The sequence below is a fragment of the Macaca mulatta genome, chromosome 4 (genome assembly GCF_049350105.2).
Source record: "Macaca mulatta isolate MMU2019108-1 chromosome 4, T2T-MMU8v2.0, whole genome shotgun sequence".
Lineage (NCBI taxonomy): Eukaryota > Metazoa > Chordata > Mammalia > Primates > Cercopithecidae > Macaca > Macaca mulatta.
This window is the reverse complement of record NC_133409.1, coordinates 33988616-34011461: the sequence shown is the minus strand read 5'-3', so window position 1 is coordinate 34011461 and position 22846 is coordinate 33988616. Positions and strand designations below refer to the sequence as shown.

Sequence of the window (22846 nt, the reverse complement as noted above, 5' to 3'; positions counted from 1 at the left end):
CTTATACATTCTTTCAGAATTGGGGGGAGGGATTGCATTGGGAGTTATACCTGATGTAAATGACGAGTTGATGGGTGCAGCACACCAACATGGCACAAGTATACATATGTAACAAACCTGCACGTTATGCACATGTACCCTACAACTTAAAGTATAATAACAATAAATAAATTTAAAAACAAAACAAAACAAAACAAAAAACAAAAACAAAACAAAACAAGCAAATAAAAAAAAACATATAACTTTTGTGCATTAAAAAAAAAAAGTATTTGCATTTTAAATACGAGGTTGAATCCAATGTGAAGTCCTACCTATTTAATAAAATCTTTAAAAAAAAAATTAGTGCTGATCTGTGACTATTTAAATATTAAAAATGTATTCAAAAGAATTTTCTGTTTCTGATAAGTTTATCTGTGGATCTCAATTCCTGATTGACAATTAGTAATATCCTAAAAAGTGTTTTAGAATAGTCAGATTGTTCAAAAAACAAACAAACAAACAACAACAAGAAAATAAACACCTCTGGTTTACATGTTAATATTCCAAAAAGCAAGCTATATTTCAACAGAAAAGAGAAGCTATGGGACCAAGAGTATAAGTTTTGTATTGTTATAATTTATTTCCTTTAAACTCAAAAAAAAGGAAAACTGGAATAAAAGATGACTTAAGGAGGATTTAAAGGTTGCTATCTGGAGAGGAAATAATATTGGGAGACATCTTGACGATTCACTTGTAAACATTGTAAAATAAATAAAACTCACCAGAAAATATTTTTAACCTGTTTAAATACAGTTTTTATGTGACATAAGTAATAATGTCCTCAATAATTGCTTATGTGTTTGTTGAAAAATATCTATGCTTAGAAACTTACACATAATAAATTACTTCTTTCCTTTTGAGAGCTTAGCCTCTCTGAGTAGGAAGAAGAATAAAATGAATGATTCAAATAAGCAAGAAGCAAGAGTAAAATAAAATTGGAAAAATCTCAATTATCTTTCATGATGTTATCAATTTAGAATAATTAAATAAATAAGATATAGTTCAGTTGATGATCACGTTATCAAATCTGATTCATATCCTAAGGCAATTTCCTTCCTCCTGGAATATAACAGAATTTGCATTTTCTAAAATACACATTAGTATTTAAAGAGTTTATCAAACTTGCACAAAAGAAAAATAAAGTGACACTGACATAGCCATCCAGATGTCAAACAGAGCAAATTATTTCACTCAGAACAGAGATCACTGGCCGGCTTTATTTAGTTTTCCAATATATTGGTCAGCTCTGTGCTTCTAAGAAATACAAACTCTTCTTTCCAATTGCTATTTACCAAAATATACATATTTGGAGTAAGATTAATAAATCCTTGAAAGTATATTTTTTTCATGATTTAAAGTACCTTAACAACACACCATTCACCACAGTTGCTTGTGCTACTGCTGAACTTCATTTTATAATCCTCTCATATAAATTGTTCATGAGGGGACTCCTCTTATAGACTCTTGAAACAGGAATGTATTCTGTACATTTATGTTACAGGTTTATTATGATAGATTGTTCTTGCCACAGAACTGGAAACTACCAAGTCAGTTTATAAAATCTGTTAATAAAAACAGTCCTGACACTGAAGCACACTCATTTACCCAGCAACCCAAACCTACCTGACATATATTCAATTTCCTAGATAAAATCAGAAATGTCCTGCCAGATGAGAAGTGTGTGTGGACTAAGAGCAAACATTTTAGATTTTTATTTTTCTTCCTAAGCTTAAATAAAGATGACTTTGATGAGTAGTATGTGTTTTAGATTTCAAGTGATACATCTGTGAAACATTTAAGGTTACATTATTTCAACATAATTGAAGGAAACAACATACAACATGTTGTTTGAAGGCCTATATTCATCTGCTTAGATTCAAACCCATTCTTTAATATTTGTTCCAGTGCACTGACATTTGAAAGTAGGGATTCAAAACATTGTAGATATTCTGTCCATTATGAATGAAATTGGAGCCAAATATTATGACAGCTGAGCTCTAGAGTACCCTGTCCTATAAAATCATGCCAACATTCACTGTGGGAGAGGTGAATTGTATTTGACAGCATATTCCCAGGCACTGTGTAATGAACCTTCAAACTTCAATTAGAGACTATCAGAAAGAAAAACAAACACAATTTTACTAAACTGCTGCCTTCATAAGAAAAACAAGTCAGTCGGAAAATACAGCCAGTTCAACATCATTGGCTACTCATCAAGCATCCCTTTCCCATGTCAGATATAACATAAAATGCAGATTTTTTTTTCAGTAATAATAGAGATCATGCCCACTTTTAAAATAGGGGGCATTCAACTCACTTGATACCATTTCAGTCAACAACAATCCTACACTCCAGGCTTTAATGATTTCTCTTTCTTACAAGTTACCTTCAAAGAAAAAGATTATGTTTTCTTCAAAGTGCATTGAATGCCACTGTTCATGAAAGGTGATCAGCATATTCAAAGATCAAAAGAGAAAACACAACCTTTTGGGATACCACACATGAAGCATACAAACATCTGCATGTTGGTTTAAATTAACCTCGAATAATGCTGAAGGTATGTCCCCCTAGCAAGTTGCATTCTTCATGTACTATAATTTAGACTATTCAGATGATGAATTTCTCAGTGCTTCACCCAGATAGCATTTCAGTGAATGTTTTGTCAGCTAAAACGCATGGCTTCCTTGTTTTAACCTCTCTCCTTGCCAGCATTTATTAGTAATTTGCGGACGTTTTGGCCATGGGAAAAGCATACATGAAAGGCCAAAATGATGAGTCTGGTTAGCTTAGAAGCTGGGATAACAGAGCTGCTTTTGCTAATAATTTAAACAGAGAAGTGGAGTGTTTGGTTGGTTTGAGGTTTTGCTGAGGTTCTTTTGATGCAACTCTTCCTTTGATGTAACATTTTGGTTTAAGATTTTACAACAGTAAACAAAGCACTCTGTGGAAAATACTCAGTCAATGTGACACAATTTAGTGCCTAAAGATAGCCAGATGTGAAGGATTTCAGTCATGTGGACATAGTTCATTTCCATGACTGGAAATGTTGACTGTCTATTAGGTAAGAAATTAGATTATTAAGAAAATAGTCCATATTACCCCAGCATTTTCTACATACATTTCACAGTAGTAATGTAACCATATGGTATTTATTTGTATATTTGTCTCCAACATGCACCATCATTTCACCCTAGAATGTGGGTCAGTTGTGAACAACTTGGTATCAAGGTCTTAGCATCAAGAAGGGAAGAAAAGTAAAAATACAGAAAGGGAGGGAGGATAAGGGCTTTAAAGATTATCTGGTTATGATCAGTCATGTTCAATCACACTTCAGAGGTATACCAGATAGTGAAAGAACTGTACCAGAAGAAGGGCATCTAGTCCTTGGGTCACTATTCTTCTCCCAATATAATCATGTCTTGTTTCACTTATTAATAAATAAACAAACAGAGATACTAAAAATAATTATCTTAGTCTCTCATCAGTAGTTTGTTTTATTCAGGAGAAATGTGAGTATTTGATTGTTACACTTTCTTTCATTAATAAGAGATTTTTGAGCTGTTTTCAAATGAAGAGAAATAGGGGCAGTAAACTTAAAGTAATATTTAATTGATTCTACCTCTGTCATCAGCTAAAGAAATACATGCAGAAGATTTTCATAATTAATCACAGTTGTGATTGGGATTTATAGACTTCTTTGGTACCCAGAGGTCTACATCATATGGATGTCAAAGCCTTGGACAAAATTACTAAATCAGTAAATCAGGCCTCTTTGTCTTGATAAGCACAAGCCTAATGAGCAAAATGTTACTACTTTATTGTTTAACAATTAAAAGGTACTACCTAACTCTAATAACACTCTGAATGTAGTTATACTGTATTTTGATTGTCCTTGTCCCCATGGAAATGAAGAACAACTCATAAGCATTCTCCTCACAATAGTCATGCAGTTAAAGAGGCTCGGAAGCCCCCCTTTACTTCTCTGTATTAATGTGAGACACACAAAATTAAAGAGTTTCATACCATTGGTAATTTGATTGAAAGCATAGATAGGGCTCAGTATTACAGACTATCAAAAATAGAGGTACGAAAGTAAGATCATATTCTGTTTGTTCTTCAGATTGAAATACTCAGGCCTAGGACTTTGGTTAAACCTGATGGTGAACACACACACTTAAATGCTGTTATAACCCACAAATCTACTAAAATAAGAGTTAAGTCATATATATATATATATATATTATATATATAATATGTATATATATGGGCCAGAGGATGACATCAGAAAAGAAATGTTAACAAATTCATATAGGATGGAAGGAAAGTGGATGGAGTGAGTGGTATTAGCCCAGAGCAGTGAAAGCTGGGGATAGGATGTGTCTGCAAAGGGGAGGAGCAAACCACAGCAAGAAGTGTTATTTGAGCTGCTGATCCCCAGAATGTCTCTGAAATTTGAAGCACCAAGTAACTTACAAGACTGGAGTAAATGTTGAGGCTGCAAAATCTTAGTTAGGTATCCAGATCCCCCTGCCAACCCTATAAACCTAGTTACTATCCCATTGCTGAACCTGACAAGAGGCTACTGGGAATTTATTCTTGTGATGGTTAATACGGAGTGTCAACTTGATAGGACTGAAGGATACAAAGTATTGATCCTGGGTGTGTCTGTGAGGGTGTTGCCAAAGGAGATGAACATTTGAGTCAGTGGGCTGGGAAAGGCAGATCCACCCTTAATCTGGTGGGCACAGTCTAATCAGCTGCCAGCAAATATAAAGCAGGCAGAAAAATGTGAAAAGGAGAGACTGGCCTAGACTCCAAGGCTACATCTTTCTCCCATGCTGGATGCTTTCTGCCCTCAAACATCAGACTCCAGGTCTTCAGTTTTGGGACTTGGGCTCTCCTTGCTCCTTAGCTTGCAGACAGCCTATTATGGGACCTTGTGATCGTGTAAGTTTATATATATATATATGTGCAGTCATGTAAGTTAATACTTAATAAACTCATATATATCATATCATATAATATCATATCTATCATATATATAACTATCATATATCATATCATATATATCATATCATATCCTATATATTATATATATCTCATATATATCATATCATATCCTATATATTATATATATATCTCATATATATCCTATATATAATATGTATATACATCCTATTAGTTCTGTCCCTCTACAGAACCTTAATAAAATTCTCTAGGGAAATTTAATAAGAAAGTGTCCAATTACCATGCAGTGAAGGATGAGGGGTGAGGATAAGATTTCATACCAAAAATGAAAAAGTGAAAATCTACATATTGTAGAATGTGATTATTCTCATCCTTAGCTCATGCTCCATTCTCCACAGAAATGCTAGCAGACAAAGATTGGAAAATACCTGTTCATAAAAATAACCTACTGAGAGGATATTTGGGAGTCTTCCAATGAAATGATACCTCATTCATACTTGAGTTAACATGTTTTTCTGACATACAGAGATTCAACAATTTTAGTGTCTCAGCTAAACATTATTGGACAGCAAAATTTTCCCAGAAATTTTATATCTCCCATGAAAGTAAACAAAACAGAGAAATAGAATGAAGGCATTCAGAGGAGGAAACAAAGGGAAAAATAGGATTAAAAACTTCAAAAATGAGTCAACATCCTCGGAGAACTAGCAAAACATACGGCATGCACGAAACAAGAACAGGATGAGGCATTAATTTTTAAAAGGCTATTCAAAGCACAAAAGAGTTATTAAAAATAAAATTATGATAATTTTAAAAATGTTGTAAGACAAAGGTGAGGAAGTCTCCCCAGGGGAAACAATAGAATATAAAGAAAAGGAAATAAAAGAAAAGAGAAATCAGCCGGGTGAGGTGGCTCACACCTGTAATCCCAGCACTTTGGGAGGCCGAGGCGGGTGGATCACCTGAGGTCAGGCATTCTAGACCAGCCTGGTCCACATGGTGAAACCCCGTCTCTACTAAAAACACAAAAATTAGCCGGGCGTGGTGGCAGGCACCTGAAATCCCAGCTACTCAGGAAGAGGGGCCAAGGCCAGAGAATCGTGGAACCCAGGAGGCAGAGGTTGCAGTGAGCTGAGACCATGCCATCGCACTCCAGCCTGGGGGACAAGAGTGTGACTTGGTCTCAAAAAAAAAAAAAAAAAAAAAAGAGAGAGAGGCAAATCAAAATACAGAAAAGACAAAAAGCTAGGGGATTAATCCATGAAATTCAATATCCAACTAAGAAGAGTTCCATAAATAAATAGCACATTGTTAAAGAATTAATAATGAAAAATTAAAATCTATAAGTTAGAGGTATGAATTTCCAGGGTCAAAAAATTCATAGCACCGGTCATATTGTGATCAAACTGCAGAACATTTGGGATCAAGATAAAATCCTAAAAGTTTACAGATGCAGAAATCTGATCACATATGTAAGATGGGGGAAATTGGCAAGACTCTGCAACTTCAATGTGGAAAATCATGAAACTATTCATAACAAATACTTTTTAATTTCTAACATGTGCCAGGCACTTTTCTAGGTGTTTAGGCATACATCTATTTGCTTTGAATATATTATTGTTTCATAATTTATTAATTTAGAAAAAATTTTTAAAGTAATAAAAATTTTATACCATCATGGAATCTACATTTTTTTAAGGGTCAGGAAGTAGCTTGGGGGGTACAGAGAGAGGCAATAAAAAGTTTACCTAATACATGAGTAAACTATATAGTGTATTTGAACATGAAAAGAGAAAGGAAAGAAATACTAAGACTTGTTTATGGAGACCAGGAATGGCAGTGGGCAGGGGCAGTTTGCAAAAATAAATAAAAGGACAAGAGGGGGCTCATTGGGAATGGTACATCTTAGCAATTCTCTAAGAAGAAACGAGAGTCAGCCAGAAGATATTTTGGGGAGAGGCATTCCAGACAGAAGACCAGCCAGTGCAAAGGACCCGAAGTGGAAACATGCTTCAGTCCTCAAGGGATGTAAAGACCCCGGGGTTCATAGCGTAAGATGAGTGAAGAATTGAGAGCCATGAAGCAGTATCTTCAAATTCTGAGAAGACATGCTTTCCACCTAGAATTCTAGAGCCGGCTTATATCTAAAAGAGGGGGGAATTACGGCATCTTCAGACACATAATTTATGGAAAACATTTACCTTTTCTTCCCTCTTTCTAAGGAAGTTACAAAAATGTGGGAGAGAAAAGCATCAGGATGGTTTTTCTTAACAATGAAACACAAATAATAACAAAAATCATCAATTAATAGATTTCCAAATGCGATGAAACATACTGAAGGGAGTTTAATAATTCTGTCTGTATATAGTAAACTAAGACTAATTTTTAAAAACAAGGCAATTATTAACGCCAGGCAACCATGTAAAAAAAACAAAAGAAAAAGGAGACACAGTGCACCACAGAGCTCAGCTGTGAGTAATATTTATATAGTTTTAATAATGTTAGCATTAAATATTTATTTTAAGTGTGTGTTGCAGGATGTAGGCAGAAATGTGTGAGGGTCAGATGAGAGCGCTCCACCTTTGTCTTCCATACTAGGAAAGGAAGAGATAATGTCTAAAATATTTAAATTAAGTTATAGTTGTTTAAATATATTATTTTTAAATCCGGAGGTAAATGCTAGAAGAAACAGCTAAGATAGATCAGTCATGTCTCTGAGAGTGAAGGAGGGATAGAAGAATTGCAACTTTTTGTTATGAGCTTTTCTGTATTATTTGACTCTTCGAAAGGTATTACTTAGATACTATTAAATTCAGTGAAAATATATTTAACCTCCTTTAAAATACAACCTAGAGCTTGCTGAGGCAAGAGGCAGGTGATGATTAAAACCAAAGCACATCAATATTATACATAGTTCCAGAAGATAAAGCCTATTGTAAGGATGATGATGAGGGTGAAGGTGCAGAATAAATACAAATATCATAACAATTAGTTGAAATCATTCATGATCACAAATTATAAATTATAATAGGTTCCCTCTGAAGGGAGGGGAAGGAATTTAATGCTAGGGTTTCGACTGTATGAGTAATATTTCATTTCTTCATAATACATAAACACCATGGATACCCAGGAGCCTGTTATATTATTTTTCTGCCTTTAAAATAAATCTAGAAATAGATAAAAATATATTAAACATATAAATGATGGTTTTAAAACTTTTGCTCTAAGAAGCCCAGAGACTTTACAATAACATTGTTTGGATTTCATAGAACAATGTGTGCCACAGATCAAGTAGACCAAATGTTGAAAAATTAAAACCAAAATTGATAAATAATTGCAATGATTAATAAACACTACTTTGTTTTTGATTCATTAGATTACTTATTTCTGCTTCTATGAATTTTCCAGATTTTAATATGAATATGCAATATTTTATAATAAGAAAAAGGAGTAGAAGGTAATCTTCAAAGAGCAATAAATGGATTAGAAACAGGAAACAGGGAAGGACATTAAGGACCTACTGGAATTAAGTATTCCCTGTATGAGCTAAGAGGATTTTCAAGTGAAACCTCAAAGTTGCAGATGATACAACTCTTCCTGGTAGTCAAATACATAGTGAGAAATTCATTTCAGGAAAAACTCTAAATACAATAGGCAAAAAAAAAAAAAGCATGAAGTAGTACAGACTGGGAAGAATACTCCAAATTATACTTAAAGAATGATGAGCTAAGAGCTCTCAAGGACCTGGTCACTACTCAGTGTAAACTGCTCTTCAAGACAAACCATCTAGCCACTGAGACAGCTAACCAGATCAGTGAAACACTGGCCATCATAGAAAAGGGTGTTAAAAACAACAACAAAAAAGAATTATTCTACATCTGTTTCCCCCTTTCCCCCCGCCAAATGCACTCCTCACGTATCTGTAATAAGCACGACTTCAAGGAGGCCTAATGGCGATCCAGAGAAAGCTAAAGGCAATGACTGCAGTGGAGTAGCTGCTGTAGAATAGACTTTAAAAGATAACTATTTCAGCCTGGAAAAATTAAAGAAAAAAGAAAAAGAATAAAAGAACACACTTGAAATTGATAGAATGGTGTAAATACACTAACACTGTATCAATCCCCAACTGACTACTTGAAATAATCCCTTACAGTCTGTGGTAGGTATATTGATGACAAAAGGAGTTTTGAGTATTAAACCTAAAAGATTTAGTGATTTATAAATTCACACAGACTACAAAATAAAAATAGAATAGTACTGGAGTCCAAATACCTTTATATACAACCAGCGATTAGCCTGGCACCTTGCACATCATAAATACTCATAATAAACACTCAATAATTTAAAAGGATTTTGGAAAAATATTCTTAATTTGCTAAAATAGAATTAAATTTATAAAGAATAAAGATTAAAAATGAAAAGAATAAAGGCAAGTCATTCCTTCCCTGGCAAATTTCTTGGTACCACAGTCAAAAACAGAAGAGTGTCCTGAGAAATTGTGGCTCTCGAAACATCATGTTCTGGATGGGCCCAAAATAGAATGACAGTATAACCTTTAATTTATGAGGGAATTGCACTGCTTTGATATTTCCATGCAGTGTGTCTCAGAGAGCAGTTTATTTTGAATTTCTCTTCACTCCACACAAGCTCAGTCACACATAAAATCTACCATACCATCATTTGATTTTGGTGTTCCTTTAAAAAAAAAAAAAAAGCCTTCTTTGTGACCTCCTGAAATAGTATTAGTTGAGAACCAAACATGAATTAGTATGATATGACAAGTGAAATAGAAGCAGTAGATGATAATGATTAAAACAGACTGCAATGTCTTGACAGAAGACAATAGGAAAAGCCTATGAAGAAAGCAACAATTGCCAAGGTAAAAAAAAAAAAAATTACTAGACACACATACTTTTAATTTTAATTCTGCGCTGTCATATCATGTAACTTTAAGTTTATTATACATTAATTGTCCTTATTTTCTTTCACTAACAAGACTATCATTTTATCTATCCTATTTGACTGACATAGACCAACACATATAAAAATATCCAGTGCTGTGTTTCACCTCCACTCTTGGGTTCATAATAAGTATCAAAAATTTCCTACCAATCTACAAACAGAATAACTATGAAGGCTGCATTATCTCACGGCTTCTCAAACTTTTAAAAAAATTCCCTAAAGGCAGAGAAGAATAAATAGACATACCCCAGGGCTTGGTGGCATAGTTCCAATTTAACAGCCACAACTCTGAAATTTCATAGAAGAGTCAGGTTGGAGATTTTAAAAATTCAAATAAATTTTATTCTACAGCATGATATGCTTCCTTTAATATTAAAATATTATTTAAAAATGCCCTTGAGTAAAATTGATGGCTCAAAAAAACCTGCCATCTTCATCCTGTGGCTCTATATACCGCATGGCATATTATTATGTATCTTTGATGGTAATTGCTCCTCACATTGTGAATTCTGTGAATTGTTTTCATAAAAGTGGTAGCAAAATGTATGATAATGTAAGAAGTATTGAGTCATATAAATTCATGTGTTTTGATCAGCTGTCGTTATTTTTTCTTTTTGCTCAAGGAATATATTTTACTGAATGTTTTTGCATACTATAGTCTATTTAGATACACTGATCAACCACTCTACCTACATTCCCTCTTTAATGTGTAGCTATCATCTAAAAAATGGAGGCATTCAAAATGTTTTCACAGTGATTAATAGCTCGATGCAATGCTAAAACTTTTAAATCTTTGATTTTTGTATAGTAGCTCTATATTTGCTGTTCAGATTTGACACTATTAGCAAAGAGAGATAAATGTGATGTATTGACCAATGATAGATTTGTTTATTTTAATAAAAACCATACTTGGGGGTTTTATTAAACCCAAACTGTATCCAAATGCCCATAACTGGAATGGTAAAAGTAATAGAAGAAAGAAACTATTAAATGTGATTTTTTTTCTATTACATTTTATTCTATTTTCAAAAATATTCTCGATTTTGAGTTCTTTTACATATTTGGCCTGCTGTTTTTGAGTTTCAATGAGGGAATCTATAACTAAAACTTTTCATCTCTGTATAATTCATTTCCAATGGCCATGTAGGCTAGTGGTTAAGTACACAGATTTTAGTGCCCAAATCCTGGTTCTGCCAATTCCTGGCTGTGTGGTCCCAGTAAATATACTTAACCTCTATCTCTGTGTCTAGAGATAAATTCATACGGTACAGGTGTGAGCAAAAATATAGTAAGAATCACCCTTCAAAAGGAAATACTAAATAACAATTATTATTGAGGTGGTTCATGCATTTTTTTATCCATAGTAGTAAGTGCTACTATCTCTATAAAGAGGAAAAGTTCAATCCAACAGTCATTAAAATGGTTCTATTAAATGTAGTGATAAATCTTTGGTTTGCATTTTTAATACAAGATCTGAGGGATAATCAAAGCAAAGGCTTATGAGGATACGGCATTTATTACATACCAGGAAATGTCCTGAACTCTTTACATATGATTCATTAATTTCCTCAATAACACTTGTAGATAGGAACTATTGTTATTCTCATTTTATAGACAAAGACACAGAGACAGAAGAAGATTGTATCCACAAATTACAATCTTTTTCTGACACACTGAAGAAAGCCCATTAATACTGCTAAAATTTACATATATATGGGGAGTTCTTAGAGTAACAAAGAAAATTAAGTTGGAACATGCACAGGCTCATCTTATGCAATCTAGTGTTTCATTGTGGAATACTTCTCTGCCTTAAACCAAAAGATTGTTTTAAAAGCTCTTACAAAGTTCCCCCTCTATGATTTTGTAGTTTTTTTCACCCAAATGTATTATAGCTGGCTTACTTATCTGTTGTACTATACTGAAGTACAATAGAGCTTTACTGTAGTTATATTTATCCCATATGACAGGTCAGCACAGAGTAGAAACTGAATCAAGGAAATAGATAATGTAAAAATGCCAACACGCCACACCCACATAAACACAACTGCCACATTTTTAAGAAATACTAAATAACACCAAATATGATGACTGTTACCAATCGTCTGCTGATGCAGGTATTTTTTTAAAAGAGCTATAAAAAATGGAATCTTATTTTCCTAAGACACAAAGAATTTCCAGAGCTTGCAATTTCTTCCTGACATAATATAGTATAAAAAACAAATTCTAATGTAAATATTCATACCTTCACTTTATTTAATGGTGTGCTAGTGGGACTGTAGATATTATAATCTAATGCTCCATGATGTTCCTTCCTGTTTTATAACAGTTAAAATGATAGCCATCTTCAAGAATAAGATCAGGCATCACTATGGAGTTTATATTTTGTTTCTTTGAAAGATATGCTCTTCTAATGATAATGACAACATGCTGACATGCAAAAGTAACATTTTCTTCCACATGCATGCTATATTTTTAAAAATTGGTAAACAATCTACTGGTCAAAGAGACAAATTTTTGGACTCAAGTCTACTTTCAAACAATCTTGACCTAATTTCCCTGTAGAACTAAAGGAGAAAAAGAGATGAAATGAAATTTAGCATAACAAAAACAACAAAAATCTGCAGGATACAATTTGATCCCTAAACTTTTTGAAGATTAAGAAAAATTAGCTTGGACTCAACATTTAAAGGACACTGCCAATAAAGTATACATAGAGTAATGCAAATGTACTTTGTAGGTTTGTCATTTTGACTAGAAACATCTGAGAAACTACCTTCTTTTAAAATTGCCCTCAGTATAGAGGGAAAAGTTCTTCTCTTTTTAAATGGCGCACCAAAAATTGTCCTTTTATCAGTTTGGAAGAGAAAGATAAAGAAACTAGTCAACGTGATTTAATTATAATATATTGATAAGCTAACATCATACTTTTTTTCTCTTCTCTTTGCCTCTCACACAAACACTGTACATATACATAGACATACAGTCACACACACACACACAAGTCCATGGGCACAAACATTTAAATGCACAAATATACATACTACAGACACAGGTTTTGTTTCTGTTTTTTCAATGAGGGGCACATCTTGGAAGATGGGAAGTAGATCACACAGATCATCAATTATTACAGAATCCAGGAGGCATTACATAATAAGTGGTATAGTAATACTGTATATGAACTATGTTTTTCTTCCTTAAAGACTGTATCGGCCGGGCGCGGTGGCTCAAGCCTGTAATCCCAGCACTTTGGGAGGCCGAGGCGGGTGGATCACGAGGTCAGGAGATCGAGACTATCCTGGCTAACATGGTGAAACCCCGTCTCTACTAAAAATACAAAAAACTAGCCGGGCGTGGTGGCGGGCGCCTGTAGTCTCAGCTACTTGGGAGGCTGAGGCGGGAGAATGGCGTGAACCCGGGAGGCGGAGCTTGCAGTGAGCCAAGATCACGCCACTGCACTCCAGCCTGGGAGACACAGCGAGACTCCGTCTCAAAAAAAATAAAAATAAAAATAAAAATAAATAAAAAAAAAAAGACTGTATCTACTGATGAAGTCCACTATCTGTAAAGCTAATTTTTTTGTGAGCAGAAAATATTAGAGGGCCTTTTTCATTGCTTTTACTTAAAATTGAGAAGATAGTTTTTCACACAAAATTAAAGTAACGCTAGGAAACAGTTTCAGTTGAAAGGTACTTAAACAGAGGGAGAGTGATCACTCGGAAGAAACATGGACTTCAATTCCAGTTGTCATTTGCTAGCTATGAAATATATATCAGGCAATACCACGTCTCTGATATTTATGGAAATATGCCCTAAGCTGCCCTGTGTTCCCACATGGTTGGGCACATCACCCATGCAAGGCCAACAGAGATTAATAGGGACTTTAAGAACAAGAGGTCTTTTTCCTTCTCTGATTTAAACTACTACAGACCACGACCTAATCCTGTAGCTACTAATAGCCATTTTATGCACCTTACAAAGAGAGCCTTAGTGAAAATAAAGACAACAAAGAGGAAAGCGGAGAGGAGAGAGGAGAGAGTCCTGACGATGTGATTTGTCCTCTGGTCAACAGATGGCGAAGGCAGGTCTCCTCTGCACTTCCCTGAACAGATAGATAGAGGAGTCAATAGATGCTCAGTTTGGATTTCTATCACCTGCAACTGAAGGCTAACATAAGAAAAACTACCTATTCTATAAAATTCTAGGAATAAACAAAATACCTAGGAAAGTACATGGAAGAAATCTAACAATGTTAATAATATTATCACTATTAATATAAAAGTGTGACCCTTCTACTTATACAAAAAGTGAACTCAGATCTGCTAAATATAGATGACATTGCTTTCTGAACAATCAAGCTTTAATTTTGTTGAATTCAAGAACATTTATTTGTTATGATGCCTATGTTTCTCAACAAACTAGATCCTTGAGAGTTGAAATTATATCTTAACCATATGTAGATCTCCAGCATCTAAAGCAGTTCCTTATTTATGGTAGATACTCCAAAATTCTTTGCTGTTGATAATGTATGGAATTAATTTTTATTCTTTTTAGCTAACATCCAGATTACCACAAGCACTAGACCACTTAACTGAATTTTCAAGAGCTGTTAAACTGTAATATACTCTAGAAAAGACATTTGCTTTTTCACATATTTAAAGAAAGTATTTTTTTCTTTTTTAATTCAGAAAAATATATTGTTTGAATTTGAAATGGTTTGTTTTTGTTTTCTTTTTTCAAGACAGGGTCTTGCTCCATTGCCCAGGCTGGAGTGCAGTGGCACGATCATGGCTCACTGCAGCCTCAAACTCCTGGGCTCAAGCAATTCTCCCACTTCAGCCTCTCAGGTATCAGAGACTACAGACATGTTCCACCATGCCCGGCTAATTATTTTTCATTTTCTGTAGAGACAGGGTATCCCTATGTGGCACAGGTTAGTCTTGAACTCCTGGCCTCAAGCGATCTTCCTGTACAAGCCTCCCAAAGTGCTGTGATTACAGGTGTGAGTCCCCACGACTGGCCTGAAATGTTTTCTAAAGAGTGTTGAAGCTTGGTTTACTTATTAAATATAGAAATTTAAAAATAAGTAAATAAAAAGGGTAGAAAAGTTTTTTTTTTAACAAAATAGCCAAAGTGGATAAACAACATTTCTGTAACATGCGGAGTTGCATACTATATCAACAGCTTTGGGGACAATAAGAAGTTTTTGCCTCTGTAAAGGAGAATTAGCCTTAATGACACTTGACTGCAAATACCAGTCGAATTTATTCTACAATCATTAGCTTGGAGTTTGTATTATTCCCTCAGATCACTATAGATTACTTTGTAACTCAGACTCCAAGCTACAGCTCAGTGGATTGGCTCGATAAGTCGGTCACTTCACTTAAAATGACTCCTTTCTTATGCTTACAAATGAAATATTTTCATTTTGGACATTATGCTGGGAGGATGCTTCTCTTAAAGGGGTTCCCCCTGCTCCAACATTGAACCAGGATTTTTATTTGGAAGTGGTGTCGTATCTCCCCTTATATCTTCCTTTTAGTAACAGTTACCCTTCATTGAGGATTTATCTATGGCAGGCCCTCTACCAAGCACTTATACCTGTTATCACATTGAATCCTCTTGAAAAATCTTACAAAGAAAAATCCCTATTTTTTTAATAATAAAAAATGAGTTAAAGTCACTTGTACAAGGTCAAATGGCTAGTTGAGGGAAAACTGCAATTCAAATTCATATCTGCCTAATTTCAAAGTCAATGCTTGACTGGCTCCATGAAAATGACCATCATAGAAACCTCACACAGACAAATACAAACACATTATTGTTGAAACAATTTTCTGACTCTCAAATATTATGTGACTAGATCCTTCCTCCCCTTCTCTATCCTAGATACCCAAAAATCTGAAAAAAGTTTCAATAGCTGAGATACACGATATTTTTACGTGGCCTTAGTGCTATACCATTTGAATGTTTCAGGCAAACTAAATAATAATAGTTAATGTTGATTCAGTGCTTATTTGGTACCAGGGACTCTGTTAAGCACCTTACATGTATATATATACATGAATATATAATGTAATATATATATATGGGCATACATAATAAGCATATGTGCAGATTATATGTATGTGTTAATATATATTAACATTATATATGATATATTATTATATATATGTATATATAATCCTCACAATACTTCTAAGAGGTAGGTACCTTATTATTCCCAATTTACAGACAAAAAAACAGAGGCATGAGAGGTGACATAACTTGACAGAGGTCAAACAGCTAAAAAGTGAGAGAAAGAGGCTCAATCCTGGGCAGTGTGGAACCCGCCTAAGCTACTCCCAGATGTTGACTCTTTGTCTGTCACTGAGGTGGGTACTTCGTAGAGTAAATAAAATGTCCATAAGACTTCTAGTCCTAGTAGCATTTAGATGGAGAAACATTCTGATACTCAAGTTCTACCCACGTGGTCTGGCTCCTCACCCATCTTCCACACTGCTGTTTTGTCTTCTCTTTTCCTGCCTCCTTTTTGGTATGTTGCTTCAGAAATAATGACCCTTTCCAGAGTACTCACTTTTCTTGAACAATCAGTGCCCTTTACCTTCCGCTTTGAACATATCTTCCTGGAGTGCCAAACCCAAAGCTTCTCCTCTCCTGCAGTTTCACACACTCTTTATTCTGAGTGCCACATATTCACCAGTGTGGGGCAAGCTCACATCATGTCTCTTAGATTTATTCATTTCTGCCCTCTGTTTCAAAAAGATGCCACTTGAAGTCAGTAACCATTGCATGTTGCTACTTTTAGCATCATGTACAGTCCCGGGCATATTGTAAGTACTTAAACAATATTTTCCTTAAATTTGTAGTATTTAAAATTCTCCAGATAGTATTTACATATATTTTTTTAGAATCAAAATAGTTTAGAAATAATAAAAACTATGAAGGATCATATTTTGGGGTTTTTGGTAGTCCCAAATTCTCAAGTATATCAAAAAATTTTAAATCATCTAGTTAAAATTAAAACGGGTTCATCTTTAACACTTGGTGGTAAATGTTAGGTTGTCACACCAAGTATATGCCTTTATGTTTAAAAATGTGATCGTTTTAGTGAAAATTGAGCATTTTAAATATGTCTACAAAGTTTTAAAACTCTAAAATAAGTTACAAAAGACTTGTGAAATAAAAACAGAAAGAATTACCCCATTTTTAAATCACTGAATGTATCTGGTTTTTTTTCCTTCATTTCATTTTGTTTCGTGTTATATAAACGCATCTAAATTCACACACTCAGTTGCAAAGAGACATCCTTCATAAGCTCATCAAACATTCTTCTTCCTTCCCTTCTCTCTTCCTTTCTGTCTCTATTCTTCCCTCTCTTTTCCCCTATCCTTCTTGTCTTTCTTTTTTAAACATTTCCACATTTTGATATTTATTTTATTTTTTCCCCCTGTAAGTTATCTGACATTTTTCTGACCTTTGATAGGGCTAATTCATCAGTCAATTTGAAATAGTCTTCCTTCCACCTCACTAAAGTGAGAGAGCAACAGTTTGGTTTTAAGAGGAGAGCTGGGGCAGGACGGGGTGGAAGGGTGTATTATTTGGCCCTTGGTTAAAGGAGAGAAGAATCTACACCTAACATCAGATTGGGAACCAAAAGTGCATATTGACAAAGTCAAGGTTTGGTTTTGCGTTCCAGCTCTCACATGAGGATGAGCGTGTCCTTGAAAAGTTAGTAACCCTCACTGGTCTTGACTTCTTCATCTTTCTAATCATATTAAAATTAGACATATCTCACTGGAGTTGTGATAATTCAATAAGCTTAATTATTACTCATAAAATATTCAAATATTCATACCATATTTATCCTAGATTGGGGGGATGTTCACTATTGGACTAGAAAATACCAAATATCACAGTGTGAAGCCATTTTTGCATTGCTTTTAAGAAACACCTGAGACTGGGTAATTTGTAAAGAAAAGGTGTTTAATTAGTTCACTGTTCTGTAGCCTGTACAGGAAGCATGGTGCAGACATCTGATTCTGGTGAGGGCCTCAGGAAGATTCCAGTCATGGCAGAAGGTAAAGCTAGAGTACGCATGTCACATGGAGAGAGTGGGAGCAAGAGAAAGCAGGGGGAGATCCCAATTTCTTTTAAACAACCAGATCTCATGGGAACTAATGGAGAACTCACTTATCACCAAGGGGATGGTGCTATACCATTCATGAGGGATATGCCCCCATAGTTCAATCACCTCCCACCAGTCCCCACGTCCAACACTGGGAATCCCATTTCAACATGCGATTTGAAGGGGGCAAACATGCAAATCATATCAAACACATTTCCCAAATGTCTTAATTTCACACTAATATTTAGAGGAAGGTGTATAATTTGGAATGACTCAAGCATGGTGTGTGTTGTGTGTGTGGATGGAGGTGGTTTAGAGGTGGTAGTGGTATGTCTTGGATGCAAACAGGGAGACTGGGGTCAAGTTAGGGAACAAACTGAAAACCTTCTGTGTTTTTTGAATATAATCTTGAAATACATAAACTGGGAAGTGACTAAGCCTCTTTACAGGACCAGTATAGTATCTTTGTAGATGAAGGGAGACATTAGTATTCTTATAGAGTTCCCACTACAGGTTTATAGCACTGAAATCCCAGGGTGGCTTTCTGATCCTGACTCAAATCTGTTCACAGTCTGGAATCAAGTCCCTCTCTTGTTACCTGCTTTGCTTGGATTTTTCTAGCCTTAACTTCCCCAAGAACACCCCTATCCCATTCTCAATTTCAGCTAATGACCTGGCTTTCTAGTTCATAGCAAGAATTTAGGCTACATACACACGCTCTTTTAACTTCCCACCTTTTCATCTCTGTATTTTTTATGGCTACCTCAACTCTCCACCTCCTTTCTTATGGTCTCAAAAGATCTTTTCTTTCTCCTCCTTAGGACTAATTCTGTCACCTATATTTCAAATCTGAGTCACTTCTGCTTCCCTAAAAACCTTGTTGAGCTATTTATCGTCTCCCTTCCATTTTAGCTTCTCACTCTTTGCAATTTCTGCTCATATTACAATGATACTTAAGCCTCTCCCTTTATAACGCTGTAACTGTCCTCAGGCCTGCATCTCCCTCTATGTCCCAAAATCTCTGTCCCTCTTTCCTTTCCTAACCAAGTTCCAAACCAAAAAAAATATGTAACAACTACAGTCTCACATCCTCCCTTTAAATTCATGCTCTTCTTTTTCAATAATGTTTATCTCTCAGGTTATAAAAGTAATACATGCTTATTAGGTAGAATAAATATAATTTTTAAAAATCACACACAATCTCATCCGAGTTAAAACTTGTTAACCTCATGATTGAATTACTTCCAACCTCTTTCTTATGTATTATATTCACATATACGGATCGAGAGTAGAATTATAAAATTGGAATCACACTGAATATACAAGTTAAAAATGTGGCTTTTCCCACTCAACAGTACATTGAAAGCACTTTTCAATGTCATTAGATTTTGTTGTTTATTTCACTCTTCTTATAGATGGAAACATAAATAGCAATTAATTTTCATGATAGAGTTGACCCTTGAGGTTAGTCTTAAAAACAGAAAACGTTGAAGCCTCAGAAAATCCAAATGAAGCATGAAGTCAATGTGCAAACCTGGTAGTTAAAATACTTTAGCAGTCTTATTTCTTTATGTTTCTTTCTTCACACTGTACTGAAACGTTCTATTCTATCTTTGTATCCTCACCCCTGGCATACCTAATTAAAGATTAGTGAACAAATGAATAAACAAGGTGATGTGTTTGCAATTAGAAAAGCTATCTGTGATATAACACTTTACTTTTCAGCTAGATATCAAACAATTAACAAGCTACCAGTGCAGACCACTAAATTAATATTCAATGTTCATGAATTAGGAAAAAAATATAAATCATCATTTCATTTACCATTTTTCCTTTGGTTTAATAGTGTATATCGCTCAATCTTCTTCAATAGATTAATTGTGATATTCAGTGAGACCTACTTATCAAATGTCAGCAGAAAATCATCAGTAAGAAAACCTCAACTTTCAGCAGTTTACAACCTGAGAACTAAAATTAGACAATGTTCCAACTGGATGCTGGTTTGTAGATAAAGAAAAAGAAAGAATGGGTATAATCATTCAAACTTTTCACTTCTATTATCATCCAATCCTTAAGAACGGGTATAATCATTCAAACTTTTCACTTCTATTATCATCCAATCCTTTTTCAAATCAAGAAGTATTGACTATATAAATAGAGGTCACAAGTATTAAAGAGAAAAAGTTGAGGATTTGAGTAATGGGCTGTTTGGCGGTACAGATTGTCCTCGATTTGCGGTGGTTCAACCTGATATTTTTCGATTTTGTGCTAGTGCCAAAGCAATACGTAGTCAATATAAACCATACTTCAAGTTTTGAATTTTGATCTTTTTCCAGGCTAGTGATATGAAGCACATTTCTCTGTGTGATGCTGGGCAGGGGCAGTGAGCTGAGGACCCCAGTCCGCCACATGTTCATGAGGTTGAACAACCAATATTCCACAGTGTACTGCGCTGCCAGGTAATTTTGTCCAACTGTGGGCTAACGTGAGTGTTCTGAGTATGTTAAACGTAGCCTAGGCTAAACTATGATGTTCAGTAGGTTAGGTGTATTAAATGCAATTTGGCTTAAGATATCTTCAACTCAGACTTTTAAAAAATCTTTCGTATTTGGTTTTTAGTGCTGTATAATAAATTATCACAAACGTAGTGACTTTAAACAACATTCATTGATTATGATAGTTCCTGTCGACCTAGAGAGGCTGCAGTCTCCGTGTTAGCTCAGCTGTGCTTTCTTGCTGAGTATCAATCCAGTGCTGCTCTCAGCTTCTAGAGGCCTCCTGAGCCTCTTACTGTGTGGCCCTCTCACAGCATGATTGTTTGCTTCTTCAAGAGCAGGAAAAGCTCTCTGAGAACTAGATGCTCTTTTAGGAGTTAACTTGATTAAGTTGGGTGCCCTCAGGATAATCTTCCTTTAGAGAAGCTTGAAGAAAACTAATTAGGGACCTGAGTTATATCCGAATTATATCTTCTACTTTGTTGTAAAATGTCACCTAATCATGGGAATGATGTCCCGTCATATGCATAGGCTCCAATCACACTTAACAGGAGGGGATCATATAGGATGCATACCCCAGAGGTTGTGAATCTTGAGGGTCATCTTAGAATCTCCCTACCACAAATGTGATAGGACTTCGTGTATACACAAAGTCCTCAAACATCCAGAGAACTCATTTAAAAAGCAGCCACAACTTAAAAGTCACTAAGTCCAACTATTTCATCTATATGCCATTATTAAAACTTATACTAAACATTATTTTTATTTTTTGACTATTAAGCTGGTATTTAAGTTCAAGCTATTGAAATAACTTCTCTTGGTAAAACGCTTATCCCTAGTTATTGGTACCTGGATTTTATGACAGATAGAAGAAGAATGAAATAAGAAAAGCAGCTGTTCTTCACTCCCTGCTGTATTTAAGTGACACAGATCAGATGGATTAGCAGGCAACCTGGTGGGTGAGTCCAATGGCAACTACACCGATTAAAAAGTCCAGAACTGAGAAGTTTGGTACAACAAATGCATCTTACTGACAATTTTTTTTTAATAGGTCTAGGTTTTGAAAATTTTAACAGGTGGTCACCAGAGGAAAAGGGCATAATTAAATCTACTAAAATGCATTTTTAATCAAAATGTTTAGGCAAGTGAGGGACATGACTATACTTCTTTTTACTGATATTTTCTCAGATATTTGAAAACAACTGGTATATCTTTTCTGAGCCTGCTCTTCTAGATGATAAATATTTGCCATCACCCCAGCCATTCCTCAAATGCCATGATGTAACAAACCTTCACAGCTACCTCCATTCTTTCTCCAAAAGTGATATAGGATGTGTGACCTTACCCAAATCTCATATTGAAATCTAATCTCTGATGTTAGGGGAGGGGCCTGGTGGGAGATAATTGGATAATGGGACCTGATTTCTCATGAGTGGTTTAGCACCATCTGCCTTGGAACTGTCCTCATGATGGTGAGTTCTCATGAGGTCATTTTAAAGTATGTAGCACCTTCCCACTCTCTCTTGCTCCTGTTTATGTAATGTGGCATGCCTGCTTCCCCTTAACCTTCTGCCATGATTGGAAGCTTCCTGAGGCCTCCCCAGAGGCAGATGCGGTTGTGCTTTCTGTACAGCCTGTAGAATCTAGAACCACTTAATCGTATTTTCTTTTCTTTTATCTTTCTTTTCTTTTCTTTCTTTTCTCTTGTTTTTCTCTTTCTTTCCCTCCCTCCCTCCCTTCCTCCCTCCCTCCTTCCTTCCTTCCTTTCTTCCTTCTCTGAACTTTTAGCAGAGACGAGGTTTCACCATGTTGGCCAGGCTGGTCTTGAACTCCTGACCTCGTGATCTGCCCACCTCGGCATCCCAAAGTGCTGGGATTACAGGCTTGAGCCACCGCGTCCGGCCTTAATCATCTTTTCTTTAGAAATTATCCAAACTTTAGGATGTTAGCAATGCAAGGATGGACTAATGCAAAAAGTAATTGCTTTTCTATATCCCTCCGTAGTCTGGCACCTGAGGTTTACATTTTCCAGATTTAGCCTACTAAGCAGAAGATGGATCAGGCCTATCACCTTTCTTATTTTAGATAAGTATTTTGCAAACTTTGGGGTGAACATAAGAAGTCCTGATAAAAATGTAAATATCTAAACCCAAGTCCAAAATTAATTCATTTAATCTAGGTAGGGAACCTTGACTGTGCATTGTCAGCATCCTTTGTGACTTATACTCAGGTGAGCCGTAGACTACTCTTTGAGAAA

At 35.2% G+C, this 22846-nt stretch overlaps 1 protein-coding gene and 1 pseudogene across 1 annotated transcript in view; one reads left to right on the top strand and one right to left on the bottom strand.

The window, feature by feature from the left end:
• Positions 1-22846, bottom strand: part of LAMA2 (laminin subunit alpha 2) — a 611116-nt gene that overhangs the window by 532998 nt on the left and 55272 nt on the right. The window lies entirely within an intron of this gene.
• Positions 6903-22846, top strand: part of LOC106998115 (mesoderm-specific transcript homolog protein pseudogene) — a 31294-nt pseudogene continuing 15350 nt past the window's right edge.